At 43.4% G+C, this 13977-nt stretch overlaps 1 pseudogene across 1 annotated transcript; it reads left to right on the top strand.

Annotated features, from left to right (window-relative positions):
• The first annotated feature begins 8351 nt into the window (after positions 1 to 8351).
• Positions 8352 to 12193, top strand: LOC308460752 (plasma membrane calcium-transporting ATPase 1 pseudogene; annotated as a pseudogene). Its single transcript has one exon. The product of its transcript is annotated as a plasma membrane calcium-transporting ATPase 1 pseudogene (transcript).
• The last annotated feature ends 1784 nt before the right edge of the window (positions 12194 to 13977 follow it).

Below are 13977 nucleotides of genomic sequence, written 5' to 3'. Positions count from 1 at the left end.
GTATTTCCATTGTAACTTGACTAATGACAGTCCACACATTTACAGCTGTATCAGTGGGTGGATATCTCTTTCTGAATGGGAACCCAAGAAAAGACAAGATCAAACTTGTCTCAGTTATCTGAATACAGTTGTGCCTTGGATCCTGAACACCTCGTGAGTCGAAAGTTTTTGCTTCCGAACGCTGCAAACCTCGAAGTGAGTGTTCCAGTTTGTGAACGTTCTTTGGAAGCCAAACATCCAACGGGGCTTCCACGAGTTCCAATTGCCTGTGGGAGCTTCCTGCAGCCAGTTGGAAGCCGTGTGTTGGTTTCCAAACGTTTTGAAAGTCGAACAGACTTCCGGAACTAATTCCATTTAACTTCCGAGGTACCACTGTAGTTTTCTCCGGTCTCTTGCAGCTGAATGAACTTAGCTGCCATAAGCAGAGGGCGGTTTTTGCCTGCCTTCAGATTCACTTCCTCTCACTGTGCGTCTTGCACAGTAATACACAGCCGTGTCCTCAGGTTTCAAGTTGTACATTTGCAGATACAACAAGCTGTTTGAATTGTCCCTGGAGATGGTGAATCGTCCTTTGAATTTATCCAAGTAGGTAATGCTAGCTGAATCTGGCTGTATTTCTCCCACCCATTCGACGCCCTTCCCAGGAGCCTTTTTCACCCAGCTCATCCAGTAGCTGCCAAAGGTGAACTCGAAGGCTCGACAGGAGAGGCGGGTAGACTCCCCAGGCCTTCTGACATCTCCTCCAGACTCCTCCAGCCGAACCTCTGATTGGGCACCTAGGGAGAAAGTGATATACTATTAAGACCCCCTTTATGTTAACCTCAAGATCTGAACACACTCCTACGAGGAAATGAAGAAAAATTACCCCCAAAGATGGAAAGGAAAACAATTGGAAATAAAAGCAGCATTTTCCCAACTTGAGCTTTGAGATGCATTGACTGAAAGTGATCCTGTATCTACAGAGCGTTCTGCCTTTTGGTGTAGCTGTAGCTGGGAGGGAGTCTGGCTGATTTAAACAGGAAGCTGACCGTGCATTTACATATATCTCCAGATAAAAGAGTCAGTCCAGCCTTTCACAAATGCTCTCTGTTTTTATACAGTAAGGCATGATTTCAGGAACAGCAAACAATTTCTCATGAAATCTACAGAGCATAGCTGTCAATGCTTCCCTTTTTAAAAGGGAAATTCCCTTATTCCGAATAGGATTCCTCACAACAAAAGGGAAAAGTTGTCAGCTATGCTACAGAGAGCTGTAGGGTAGGAGGTATGAGTTCAGCGCCAAAAATGGCACTTTTAGGTTCCCAGTTTATTAAAAACTATGAGGAATAGTTCAGCAATGAAAGAGAAATATTATTGTGGAATTGTCTGCCAGTGGTTGTTAACAAAAGGAAAGATGGACATTCACCACAGATTCCTGACACTGATGCCAAAGATTTGGTTGTAAAATGCTGGAAATGTAAGAAGACTGCTATATGATGATGCAAGACAGCAACTGGAATAAAGCCTTACACCAGGGGTGCCCAAGCTTTTTTTCCAACAAGGGCCAGATTTGATGAAGTGAATGTGCATGAGGGCTGACCAAAGTTGTTGAGCTTCTTTTAGGATTTTACCCCAAAGTTCTTGAGCTTTTTTTAGGATTGTACTTGTTGAGCTTTTCTAAGGATTTGACCCCAATAAATAAACTGTCTCAGGGGTCAGATAAAACCAGCCAGGGAGCCGGATTAGGCCCCCCCAAATGGACTTTGGACATGCCTGCCTTACACAGAACAAAGTTTAACTCCTGGGTGTATCTCAGCAAATGTGTCAGTTGAGAAATGGCTTGTAGGACAAGAACATCATTGGGGCAACTTGCACAATAGCAAGCAGTCTTTAGTTCTTCTTCATCAGGCTGCATGTGACGTTGAATACGGATGGAAACATTTAAAAAACTGGCTTGGTGTTAAAAGCGTCATGTTTTCTATTGTTATTAATCTGGGAATCAAGTTTTGATTAGATTGCAATCTAATTGCTGCCGTCATTTTGGCCAATTCAAGGAATTCACAAAATTTAATTTGCCATTCTGCCACTGACAGGACTTTTTCTAATCAAAACTTAAAGAAAGAATGGGAATGTGTAGGTGAATATATGGTAAAACAGTTCCAAAAGAATGATATGTTTAGACTGAAATCCATAAAGTTATGATAAAAGAGGTACAAGATGTTATGGTTAATATTTTAAGCATATTGTTTAAACACAAATTAAAGGATACAGTAACAAACTTAATGATGCCAAACACAGGTGGAGGGAAGTCACAGGGATATAAAAGGGTGAAATTAATCAAGGATAATTGGAGGGGGGAGAGAGAGAGAGAGAGAGAGAGAGAGAGAGAGAGAGAGAGAATGTAATGCAAAAAATGTTAAAAGATGGTTTTTTTAATTGTAACATTGTAAGAATAAAATAAAATAAATGGAAAATAATCATCTGGGAATCAAGTGTATGGTGAGGAAGCTTGCTTACTTGATGGAGCTCTGCTAGCTCCTACAAATGCAGGTTTGAGGTTATGCCTAATAATGCTAAGGCAAAGAAACGCACAGTCCCAAACACAGGCAGAAGGAGTGGTGTCGGAGGATTGAGGGTGACCACTGTATGTGAAGTCTCTGAGAGTGGGGCTTGTGTGCATGTCCTTGCCACTTCCCTGCTAGGCTTTGGGTCCAACATTCACCACATCTCAAGATTTCATTGAAAGCAAAGATGTTGAGTCACATAGTAAATGCCCATACCATGCCTTCATTAGGCTAATAATCAAAATGCTGCAACATAATTGTTCCCTCCCCGGCATCAGCAGAGCACAGGATTGCTCGGTTAAGTATCTTTACACAGTATATTTATTACTCAGCAATTACAAGTGGGGATTCCGCATTCGGAAGCAGTTCCTCCCTTTTTATACACAGCCCCAGTAGACCTTATCTCACTGTGGTATTCTTGGGCACAGAAATACATGGCTGAATCTGCAGCTGTGAGGGTGTTCAGCTGGAGGGAGACCTCGTTCCTGGAGTTGTCTGATGAAATGGTTGCACAATTCGTCAGAGAAGGGGCATACCACTTTCTCCCGTCATAGGGGTATGCGCTTCCAATCCATTCTAGCCCTTTCCCAGGTGCTTGGCGGACCCAGTGCCACACAGAATTCTGAGTGGAGATGGAGAAACCTGTGACCTTACAGAGCAGGTTGACGTTCTCTCCTGGCCTCACCATTCCTGACCCAGACAATACAAGCTGAACGTCTGAGAAGACCCCTAAAAGCAGAGAATATTTCAATTAATGTTTGATTGCCATCCAATCACCTCCAATACTTCTCAACTTTCCACCGAAAATACACTTACATTTTGGAAAGGCTGCCAAAGTAAACAAGAATAAGAAAAACCTCATAATGTTAATGAAGTAATGTCTTAGTGATTTGGGGAGTGGAAGCATGTGAAACTTTTATATTGAAGGAGATTCTTTTGAAACCTCCTGGAGATATTTGCATGAGGTCTTCCCCCCAGTGGCTCATGACACATAAAGAGGGTATCTGGAAACAGGTTTGGCATCAAGGTTTATTGATGGCTTTGCCACTGCTTCAATGCAAACACGTGCCCAGAGATAGTTTGTATTGGATGGTGTATGGGGGGAATGTAAAATCCAGCATTTTGGATGTGCAGGGTGCTTTGAAAGGTTTTTGGTACTAGTGACAGATTTTGATTTCCTTTTTTATTTTATACCTCAGACCTGCTGATGGTGGCTGGCCTTGGTTTTCAGCCCATTGTCCCATACAATGAGGCCACACTCACGCCATGCACTTAAAGCACTGTATCACCATTTTAAAAATGCATAGGTTCCCTCAAAGCATTATGGGAGCTGTGGTTTGTGAAGAGTGCTAGGAGTTGTTAGGATACCCCTGTTTGCCTCCCAGAGCTACAATTCCCAGTGTCAGTTCCTCTTCCCAGGGAGCTCTGGGAATTGTATCTCTGGGAGTGGGAATATTGTTCTCCTAACAACTCAGGTACATTTCCCCACCATGAATCATTATCCAAGGACTGAAGAAACAGAGATGAGTGTGGGGAAGTCTCTCAGGGAGTCAATCTCTCCTGGGATTTGTAGATAAACAGTTATCAAGGAAATGTCTAAAATATAATTAGACTCACAGCTGAAAAGAGCAACAGTACTTGGATTGTGGTTTTATTTCAGTTACAGCTGAAGGCATCCTGTATTCTCCACACCATGCCTGCCCCCTTGTGACAAGCAGTAGGAAAAATTGAAGAGTTCAGATGAATGAATTTTCCTTCTAGTGAAGTTGGGCATTCTAGAGGACCACCAAGCATACAGCTGTACTGAAAACAAATGTGGATATTTTAATTTTGAGTTGTTGCTATTTTGAATGAGGAATTGGAGTATGGGGAGAGAAGTACTATAAACTTCCTTTCATGGCTTTGAATGTTTCTGTTTTCTGAACAGGGGATTCAGTTGTAGTGTGGGGAACTGACAGCGTTAAAAATAGGGTGTGTGGGCATATGTAAAACAAAGATTTGGTAGTTTGTGAGTAGAAAGATACTCAAAGGGGAGAATTTCCGTCTGGATCCCATTCAGATGACCACAATAAAGGAAGAACAGCAGCAGCATGATGGCAGGTTTTGCACCTGTCCTAGGTGCTCATTATATCATGGCTGGAGAGACTCGTGGCATGTACAGCTGAATGGAGGGGTAGCTGTCTTTCTTGAGTTCTGAACTTTGAGTTGCTGATCATTTTTGTAAATTTCACATTCTTCCCCTTTAAAGTTCTATAAAGAACTCATTATTAATTTGCTGGTGCCTGGATGTTACTGCTTTCTCCTATTAGAGAAGAAATGTAGTTGTTTTGGGAGACTCCTTTGCTGAGGATAGATGTTGCTAGATCAGACCTCTCATCAGACCCAGGCAGCATGGCCAACTCTATTGGGGACCACATTCCCAATAGTCCAAGCCAGGATGGAGCCCTCATCTAAACACAGCAAATAGTATTCCTGAATAGTGTGCCCCTCAACTTGATTCTTATCCTTCATCTCAGTGGAGAGGTGAGTAGGTGTCACACATGCCTGTGGTACACAGACAAAGGTACACACAAACCATATCTGGGTGTACCTAGGGAAATGAGTTGTGTGCTAAGCCATCCACCTCAGCTTACTCCAGAAGAGGGGTCCACAAACCACCAAACACAACAGTTTAACAGAGTTCCATTTCAGTTCCATTCTCATCTCCAGGAGGCTATGGAGGACAGATATTTTGATTTCTTTTTGGTCCATCAGCCACAACCTCTCCTTTTAATTCCTGTTGATACATGATGGTGACTGACCAGGTTCACTTTTCATTTGGTATATTTTGGATGAGGGGTTGGGGAATGAGGGGAGAAGTACTATAAAATGCCTTTCGTGTCTTTGAATCTTTTCTATTTTATTATTTTTTTAAAAAAGTTAAAAGATTTTCTTGGTTTACAAAAGTACGTGCCTTGTCTCTTTTTCAAGGTGTAAAGTCTTTTCAATTACATTTAATATGAGATTTTCTGAATGGGGAATAAACCTATCCTGCAGGGAACTAGCAATTACTCTCTCTGCGTGAAAAGCAAGTGTAGCTTGGTAGCTTGTGAATAGAGAGACAAAGAGAGAGAGAAGGTGAGAATCATTTTTCTGGATCCCGTTCATATCTGAAACAATCACAATCTGAATTAAGAGCAGCATTATAATGGCAGGCTTTGCCCCTGACCTAGCTATGTATGTATTATAACATGTCTGGATAGAGCACACACATTTACCGCTGTAGAGATCATAGAAACATAGAATCATAGAGTTGGAATAGACCACAAGGGCCATCGAGTCCAACCCCCTGCCAAGCAGGAAACACCATCAGAGCACTCCTGACATATGGTTGTCAAGCCTCTGCTTAAAGACCTCCAAAGAAGGAGACTCCACCACACTCCTTGGCAGCAAATTCCACTGTCAAACAGCTCTTACTGTCAGGAAGTTCTTCCTAATGTTTAGGTGGAATCTTCTTTCTTGTAGTTTGGATCCATTGCTCCGTGTCCGCTTCTCTGGAGCAACAGAAAACAACCTTTCTCCCTCCTCTATATGACATCCTTTTATATATTTGAACATGGCTATTATATCACCCCTTAACCTCCTCTTCTCCTCTTCCTCTTTTCTTTTTTCATTCAGAGATAGACAGATGGATTTCTGTCTATCTCTGAATGGTAACACAAGATCAACCTATTGTCCCAGCGACCAGAATCAATCTATTTAGTCTCTTGCAGCTTAATAAATTTAGCAGCCATGAGCGAAAGAGGGTTTTTGCCAGGCTTCAGTATCACTTCCTCTCACTGTGTGCTCTTGTACAGTAATACACAGCCGTGTCCTCGGGCTTCAGGTTGTTCATTTGCAGATACAACAAACTGTTTGAATTGTCCCTGGAGATGGTGAATCGTCCCTTCACTTTATCCCCGTAGCGAAAGGTAGTGGACTCTGGATTTATTTCTGCCACATATTCCAGACCCTTCCCGGGAGCCTGTCTTACCCAGCTCATCCAGTAGTTGCTAAAGGTGTAGCCGGAGGCTCGACAGGAGAGACGGAGAGACTCACTAGGCCTTTTGGCATCTCCTCCAGACTCCTCCAGCCGAACCTCTGATTGGACACCTAGGAAGAAAGAGATATACTATTAAGACCCCCTTCATGTTTACCCTAGAACTGAACACCCCCCTATGATGAAATGGAGAAAAGTTACCCCCAAAGATGGTTGAAAGGAAAACAATTGGAAATAAAAGTAGCATTTTCCCAACTTGAGCTTTGAGACACTTTCTGCCTTTTGCTGTAGATGTGGCTGGGAGGGAGTCTGGCTGATTTAAATAGGAAGATGACCCTACATTTACATACACCTCCAGATAAAAGAGTCACACGAGCCTTCCACAAACTCTTCCTCTCTGTTCTTATACAGTAAGCAGGCATGATTTTGTGAATGGCAAAGTATTTCCCATCAATGGGGAATAGAGTAGGGCAGCATACCATCCAACATTTCTCCAATGGAAAATAGGGACATCTATTATTATTATTATTATTATTATTATTATTATTATTATTATATTTATGCACCACCAATCTGACTGGGTTGCCCTAGCCTCTCTCAGCGGCTTCCAACATATATAAAATCATTTGTTGTTGTTTCGTCATTTAGTCATGTCCGACTCTTCATGACCCCATGGACCAGAGCACACCAGGCACTTCTGTCTTCCACTGCCTCCCATATAAAATCATAATAAAACAATAAACATTAAACATTACACAATATCCCTATACTGGGCTCTCTTCAGATGTCTTCTAAAGGTTGTATAGTTATTTCTCTCCCTGGCTAGAGGGGTTGCATAAATTCATACCCTCCAACTGGGGGTGTTCACCAGCACCCAGGGCAGGTCTGAGTGCATGCATACCAGGCGGGGGAAGAGTGCATGCATACCAGGCAAATTTCCGTGTATATCTGTCACTCCTAGATTCATTGCGCCTGCCAACCACAGAGGCTGATGATAGTTCTCTTTTGTGGCTGAAGAGGAACGGGATGCCTGCATGCTCACTGTTCCTGGCCAGTCATAACCTCAGTTCATGACAGCTCCAAATTGTTCTTGGCCACCCAACCTGACCCATGGTGACCTGTAGCTGTCCAAATGTGACTCAGAGGAGGCTCAAATCCCTCTGGATATGTCCAATTTGACTTGGGATGCAGCTGTATCCAGTGCACAGCATTATTGGTTATTCATAATCTTTTCCTCCCACAAATGTTCTGCTTTATTTTTCATCCCACTTATGGTGCAAGGGCGCCCCTACAGATGGTAATAATGCAGTAACACTGGGGGAGCATCTCAGTAGTACTAATAATGTAGAAGTGTCTTGTGAATGGATCCAGTATAAATCTACCACTATTACAGTAGATATACCCTCCCCCCCCTTAAAAAAGTCCTGTCTGTTGGGGTCCACAGCTTCAGAATCCATCTTTCATAGTGAAGGTGAGCAGAGAACAGCATGAAAGAATTAACCCCCCTCCCCTCCCAAAAAAAGTTTAGACTGGGTGTGTGGGGGGGAGAGAATAAGAATTCACCAAGCAAAGTTAAGGCCACCTGGAAACAGCCTCATAATTCACCAGGGAAAATTAAAGTGCTGACAAAACAGCAGCAGAATTCATCAACAAAGTGAAAGAGATAAGAAAACAGAATCAGAATTTAGAATTCTGAACTCTACTCACCACACCTATGAGTGACATGTACGCTCAGAGCTGAGGAAATGTGACACAAGCCATGATTCATTGGCTGCTGGTAGGATTCCGATTCCATTTCTCATCCTCCTGTAACTGCCGCTTTGAGGAGACATCAACCAACATGGAGAAATGAAAGAGCCTGAAATACAGAGCTGTGTTTTACACCCTTTTCCTGAAACGTAGAGCTAGTGATCCCAGGCTGTTGGGACAGGGCTGATCTGGGAACATGGAGCAAGAAAAAAACTGAAGCAAACACACAGAACATGCGTCTCTAGGTGTGGAAATTGAGAATAAATGAAGATCTGAGCCTATCGTTCTTGCCTGGTTTTAAAAAAAAATATACAGAAGGTAATCCAAAAGAACTTGTGTAGACATGTAAATGATGATGGATCTCTGAATTTAAAAGGCCCTCTGCTATTGAGCTGACAGTACCCCCTGCTGTCCTCTGTACAGACCAAGTGGGGGTGGGGGTGGGGAAAAACCCCTTCCTTGATTGTGGATACAGAATAGCAGCCATCTTGATTCTCTCATTTCTTTCTGTGGAAGAAGACAGGATGATGGTCACTAGAGACACTGCTGATAAAAACTTTGGGGTCACTCTCTCAGAGCTGCGACACCTGATGGAATACCGCAAGTCCGAGGCAGTGGAGAAAATAAAGGAACTTTATGGCGATATCTTTGAAATCTGCAAAAGACTGAAGACTTCACCCACACTTGGAATCGTTGGTACCCAATCAGAAGTAGAGCTACGGAAAGCTGTATTCGGAAGTAACTTTATACCACCTAAGAAGCCCCTAACTTTCCTGGAATTAATGTGGGAAGCACTCCAGGATATGACACTATGTATCTTAGAAGCTGCAGCCATCATCTCCCTGGGACTCTCCTTTTACAAGCCACCTGGAGGGAATCTTGCAGCATGCCATGCGGAAGGGCCCGGAGGGGAAGAGGAAGATGAGGAGGCTGACTGGATCGAAGGGTTTGCAATACTTTTATCTGTCATATGTGTGGTGTTGGTAACTGCCTTCAATGACTGGAGTAAGGAAAAACAATTTAGGGGGTTGCAGAGTCGCATTGAAAGTGAGCAGAAGTTTACTGTTATCAGGCACGGGGAGTGCAAGCAGGTGCTAGTAGCCGAATTAGTGGTTGGGGACATTGCACAGATCAAATATGGTGACCTTTTGCCAGCTGATGGTTTGCTTATCCAGGGGCATGATCTGAAAGTTGACGAGAGCTCCCTCACAGGGGAATCAGATCACGTCAAGAAGTCATTGACAGAGGACCCAATGTTACTTTCAGGTACCCATGTGATGGAAGGCTCTGGGAGAATGGTTATTACAGCTGTGGGCATAAACTCACAAACAGGGATCATCCTCACTTTACTCGGAGTCGGAGACGACCAGCCAGAGAAGAAGCACAAAAATTCAGGAGACATGACTCCTGGGCACAGCAAGGAATCTGCCCCAAAGCCGCGCAAAGTGTCTGGAAACCAGGTTGAGGACGAGGAAAGTGCCCAGAAGTATACATCACACCCAAAAGAAAAATCAGTTCTGCAAGCAAAACTCACACGGTTAGCCCTTCAGATTGGCAAAGCAGGCCTGGCAATGTCAGTGATCACAGTCCTCGTCCTTATTGTTTTTTTCCTTGTTCAAACCTTTGCAATTGAGAAGCGTGCTTGGACTGTTGAATGCACACCAATTTATATACAGCACATGGTGAAGTTCTTTATTATTGGAGTGACCATTTTGGTCGTAGCTGTTCCAGAGGGTCTGCCACTGGCTGTCACCATCTCCCTTGCCTATTCTGTGAAGCAAATGATGAAGGATAATAACCTCGTGAGGCACCTGGATGCCTGTGAAACCATGGGAAATGCAACTGCAATCTGTTCTGATAAAACAGGGACTTTGACCATGAACAGAATGACAGTAGTCCAGATTTTTATTGGTAGCGCACATTATAAAGTTGTCCCCACCCCTGAAATGATTCGGCCCACCATACTGAGTTACTTGCTTGAAGGCATTGCTGTAAATTGTTCTTATACATCTACAATCCTGCCTCCTGAAAAGGAAGGAGGACTCCCTCGCCAAATTGGCAATAAAACGGAATGTGCCTTACTTGGTTTGCTATTGGAACTGAACCAGAATTTTGAAGCTGTAAGGGCTAGGATAACGGAAGAGACGCTGCACAAAGTGTACACCTTCAACTCTGACCGGAAATCGATGAGCACAGTGGTGAAGAAACCCAATGGCAGCTTTCGGCTGTACAGCAAAGGAGCTTCTGAAATACTGCTTAAGAAATGCACCCGCATATTGGATGCCAGTGGGCATTCAGGACCTTTTTCCAAAAAAGACAGAGAAAACGTGATCAATAATGTGATTGAACCAATGGCCTCTGAGGGACTCCGCACCATAGGCCTGACATTCAAGGAATTCCCAGCTGCCTACTCAGAACCCAACTGGGACAACGAGGATGAGATTTTCAAGGACTTGACCTGTATTGCAATTGTAGGCATCGAAGATCCGGTGAGACCTGAAGTTCCTGATGCAATAAGAAAATGCCAGAAAGCTGGCATTGTCGTACGTATGATTACTGGGGATAACATCAACACAGCTCGGGCAATTGCTACAAAATGTGGCATTCTGAAGCAAGGGGAAGCCTCTGTGTGCATGGAGGGTCATGATTTTAATCGGCTGATACGTGGCCCAGATGGAGAGATTAAACAAGAGCTAATGGACAGAGTTTGGCCTACTCTTTGTGTCCTTGCAAGGTCCTCACCTGCGGACAAATACAACTTGGTCACAGGGATCATTAACAGCAACATCACCGAACAAAGGCAGGTGGTAGCGGTGACTGGAGATGGTACCAATGACGGGCCTGCCTTGAAGAAAGCCGACGTTGGCTTTGCAATGGGCATCGCTGGAACTGATGTTGCCAAAGAAGCTTCTGATATCATTATCACCGACGACAACTTCTCAAGCATTGTCAAAGCTGTCATGTGGGGTCGGAATGTGTATGACAGCATCTCCAAATTCCTTCAGTTTCAGCTCACTGTTAACGTGGTAGCCGTTGTAGTTGCTTTTACTGGTGCGTGTGTCACCCAGAATTCCCCTCTGAAAGCTGTTCAGATGTTGTGGGTCAACCTCATAATGGATACCTTTGCTTCTCTTGCTTTAGCAACAGAAAAGCCAACTGAAGCTCTGCTGTTACGCAAGCCTTATGGGAGAAATAAGCCTCTTATCTCCCGCACGATGCTGAAAAACATTTTGTTCCACGCCATTTACCAGATGGTCGTTGTATTTTCCCTTGTTTTTGCAGGTGAAAAATTCTTCGATATAGAAAACGCAAGAAATGTGCCCATGAATTACCCTCCCACCGAGCATTACACCATTGTATTTAACACATTTGTAATGATGCAGATTTTTAACGAAGTCAACGCCCGGAAGATTCATGGGGAAAGGAATGTTTTCTCGGGGATATTCAGTAATACCATTTTTTGCTTTATCAGCGTGGGAACGTTGGTCGTACAGGTCATCATTGTTCAGCTTGGAGGGAAGCCCTTTAGCTGCACAAAGCTTTCACTGGAGCAGTGGTTGTGGTCCATCTTTTTTGGCCTAGGGACATTGATATGGGGACAAATGATCGTATTTTTCCCAAATCGTTATCTGTGGTTCCTGCCAACATTTGGTGACAGACCACCGAAAGAGGACATTATTCAAGAACAAGAAATGTATGAAGAGATTGACTATGGTGAGCTGGAAATGCGTCGAATCAGCCAGGCTTCATGGTGTAGGGGTGTGAACAGAGTACAAACTCAGTACAAAGTAGTAAATACATTCCGTACTCCCCCTTATGAAGTACACCGCTCAGCTAGTAATAAAACCATCTAACAGAACACAAGTAGTGATTCTGAAACCTCCTTCACTTGTTGCTGCAGTTGATTTTTTTAAAAAAGAGAGTTATGTGCACAGTAGCTCTAGTAAGAAACAGATGGGAATTTCTCCAGCATGGTGAGCATGGCATTTTTTTAAAAAAAGCTCTCTTACAAAATAGAAATGAATTTACTAGAAGATACTGGTGGTGCGGGTGGACGTAAGGAACCAAAATAGCAACTCAGCTCAACCTTACGTCCTAGATGGGTCCGAATATTATGTTAGCAGACCTTTGCTGGATCTTGAGACTTTAAATGTATTTTTTTTTTTTTTTTTGCACGGGGTGTCTTCAAAACAATACTGAAGTGCCTCTCTCTGTCCCCTCTCTCTGTATATATATAGATAGATAGATGAATATTGCATAACCTTTTAGTTTGGTGCCTGTTCATGCTTTCAACTGATAACAAATGGCTGAGTTGCTCGAGGTGCTCATCTGCCTGCTTGGAAATGTGCTGTTTCCCTCAGTATTTCAGACCATTATTTTATTTTTTTTAGCTGCTGGGCTCCGATTCATATGAGAGTTGAGATGGGATAGATCTGTCTACAAGTAGGCTAAGTGTATTTGCTTGTTGTTCTTAATAGTTGCTTATGGGAGAAGATGATTAAATAATAAAGATTGCTAAAAAAAAAAACTTTTTATAAGAAAAAGAATCCAGTCAAATATGTTATAAAGTCTTAGGATCATAGGATTGGGAAGCAACTCAGATGTCATCTAGTCTAACCCCTTGATATTGCAGGAATCCTGCTGCTGCAGCATCCCAGAGATATGGCCCTAAAGACTCTGCTTAAAAATGGTCCTCTGTACAGTGGTACCTCGGGTTAAGTACTTAATTCGTTCCAGAGGTCCGTTCTTAACCTGAAACTGTTCTTAACCTGAAGCACCACTTTAGCTAATGGGACCTCCTGCTGCTGCCGCACTGCCGGAGCACGATTTCTGTTCTCATCCTGAAGCAAAGTTCTTAACCTGAAGCACTATTTCTGGGTTAGCAGTGTCTGTAACCTGAAGCGTATGTAACCCAAGGTACCACTGTAAATCCCCCAGTGCACACCCAAGTGAAGCCTGCCGGCTCTGTTGGGCCTGTCTTCTGAAGAGTGCCCACCTCCATGGCTGCCTGCAATTGGTCTAATTGAGCAGGTGCTGGAATTCAATTCTCCTGGCCAGTAAGGAGGCCTTTTCTGGCTCCCATTGGCTAGGAAAAACCCTCCGGACAGCCATCACCTGCTGAGACAGCATTCAGGGAAGGTGGCATCTGACCTGGAATGCAGACCCTCCAAGTGTCCTATTTCCCAGGGACATCCCTAATTTAGAGAAGCTGTCCCAATTTCTTATTTCATCCTGGAATGTCCCACTTTTCCTTGGGATGTCCCTATTTTCATTGGAGAAAGGTTGGACGGTATAGAGTTATCCAATCTCCAAGCGGTCTGAAGGCAATCCTGTATAGGGAATGGTTTTGTGTTTTTTTTTTAAAAAAAATGTTTATTTTTTATTATGTTTTTATATATGTTGGAAGCTGCCCAGAGTGGCTGGGGCAACCCAGTAAGATGTGTTGAGTATAAATAGTAAAATTATCATTATGGAATGGGACGTCCCTGTGTTCATCGAAGAAATGTTGGAGGGTATGGGAATGCCATTTTGTTCAGTTCATAATGCAGGACATCAGAATTCAAAGAGCTGAGTCAAGTGACGCAGTGGAGGGGAGGGACATATAGCGTAGGCTACTAGCAGAACTCTCTCAACTCTCAACACATGAGAGAGCCTGCTGGACCAGGA

Source organism: Podarcis pityusensis (assembly GCF_964106645.2).
Source record: "Podarcis pityusensis genome assembly, chromosome: 13".
Lineage (NCBI taxonomy): Eukaryota > Metazoa > Chordata > Lepidosauria > Squamata > Lacertidae > Podarcis > Podarcis pityusensis.
The sequence above is the reverse complement of the archived record's forward strand: the minus strand, read 5'-3'. Positions and strand labels throughout refer to the sequence as shown.